The 2,083-nt window shown below is 39.5% G+C and overlaps 1 protein-coding gene across 1 annotated transcript in view; it reads left to right on the top strand.

The window, feature by feature from the left end:
- The first annotated feature begins 22 nt into the window (after positions 1-22).
- LOC128251110 (zinc finger protein 62-like) overlaps positions 23-2,083 on the top strand; it is a 23,396-nt gene continuing 21,335 nt past the window's right edge. Inside the window, exon 1 of the mRNA XM_052977499.1 lies at positions 23-1,902. The gene's annotated coding sequence lies outside the window, so the exon portion shown is untranslated. The remainder of the gene's footprint in view (positions 1,903-2,083) is intronic.

Below are 2,083 nucleotides of genomic sequence, written 5' to 3'. Positions count from 1 at the left end.
TTATTTCTGGGCACCTTCTTCTAATGTGACCTCTTTTGCCACATTCGTAGCACTTTGGGGGTCTCCCCTCCAACATTATGTCCAGTTTGTCCTCGTTAGGCAGTTCCAGTGTCTCCGGTATGTCACTATAAACTTTCTGACTTGCTATAAAAAGCACATTCAATCCATACCCCCAACAATTTATTTGTTGGGTTCTGCTTATCATAATTATCCTTACATCTTCTCCTTCTCTTTCAGGAAAAACTGCTGCCATTACCCATTCCAACTCTATTTTCGGTGGGATCCTACCCACTCTAATCCACGTTGGACGTCTACCCAACTTATTAGGAAAGAGCATCCAATTTCCATTGGTTATTGTTTTATTGGCGTATTTCTTTGCTGCCTCCTCCAATACAAATGTTACTTCTACTGACACGTATGTGTTGCCTCTTGTAAAAAAACGACACATCTTCTTGCAATTCCTTCAAACGCTCCTCCACCTCCTCCTTCGTTGCACCCTCTATTCTTTTATTTTTCCTTGAAAAGGATTTATATTCCACGACTCCAATTTCCATTTTCGTCTTTTCCTCTTCTGATGGGGTCAACTTTACGTTTGGCCCCTCCTTCTTTATCATTTCTTTATATTTTTCAATTTTCTCAGCCATGTCTTCATTCCAATGTATTTCATATTGCTTCAGCAGGCCTGGGACGACGGAGGCTCGACTCCCCGTCGCTGCTGCATACGTCTGCATTTTCTCCATCTCAGCTACGCCCACCAAAAAATAGTGGCGTTATACTAAAATAATCGCAGTGAGTAATAACACGTCCGGCGTGCTAACGTTTCTGCCAAGCTCGCCGCCTGGCTGGCTCTTGTCACACCGTCCCACCCATGCCAGCATGAAAGACGGACGTTAGACAATAACGAGGACGAGAGTAGTATTATACTCTCTCCATTAGTTATCGCTGATTTAGTGTATAGTCATGCATGTGCCGTGAGAGAGTTTATTGTTGATGTCGGGAAATAAAAATGCATAGATATATCCGGGTGAATTTATGAGAGTTCAGTGTATTTAATACAAATCGGAAGAAATGGTGTGTTTAATACAAATCAAAAGAAATTAAGTGTACTCATGTGTTTAGTTTTAAAACTAATCTTGAGATTAGTTGAGAATTTTTGTAGACACTGCTGGTTTATATTTGTTGATCCAGGTGGTATATAAGCTTACATGAATTTCCACCGAGTGAGCTCTGTCTTCCAATAAGAGACACAATGATGGACCCACTTTACAAAACCCCAGGTTTAGGAGATTTTTCAAGTAGAAGATTCAAATTTTGAACACGATGCAAAAGTTTCTACCACCATGACAAATCTTTCTGTGCGTTACTGAGAAATTTATAGAACGAAAAAAGCTTCTTCTAAGCAAACAAGTCTACACTTGTTTTTTGAAGCAACCATAAATATGATTTTACTTTTATTTTTCGTCATCTAATTATATTATCCATTCTGAGTCGCTCGTAATGCGCATTAGAATATAGGGTTAATGTTTACAATATTACCCGGCAACGAAAATAAGGGATTTATGGCACATTAGGCATCCATAATCGTAAACATTAACCTTAAATAGTTCTTAACCTCACCTTCTCCTTCATCGCACGATTTCTTTTATTTGCTTTTGCTGTCGAAGGAAGATAACTTCATTTCGCAAACCGAAATACTTCGCTTGGAAGTATTTCGTTCCGGGACTTTTTTTTCACACCCTTGACTGAAATAAACTGTTTTTGTACCTCCATTAGTAGAGAAGCATTATGTGTCAATGCAGTATCTCTCAGGTATCGACAATGTAAGCGCAAAACCAATTGTAACCAGTCATAATCAATGATTGCTACTATTTAACTAACAGATTGCCCAATACGTTCATCAAGGTAAATATATACTATTACATTTTTCGTCACTGTCATGCTATTAGCTGTCAGAAGTGAAAGTGCTCACTGCTAGTGAAGTATCTGTCTGTCTGCCTGTCTGCCTGTTGCTGGCCTGTCGATTCTTTGGCTACTGACAGCTAATACCATGACTGGCCGGAGCGAGCTATATGTCTGTCTGTCT

The sequence above is a fragment of the Octopus bimaculoides genome, chromosome 28 (genome assembly GCF_001194135.2).
Source record: "Octopus bimaculoides isolate UCB-OBI-ISO-001 chromosome 28, ASM119413v2, whole genome shotgun sequence".
In the NCBI taxonomy this organism is placed as follows: Eukaryota; Metazoa; Mollusca; class Cephalopoda; order Octopoda; family Octopodidae; genus Octopus; species Octopus bimaculoides.
The sequence above is the reverse complement of the archived record's forward strand: the minus strand, read 5'-3'. Positions and strand labels throughout refer to the sequence as shown.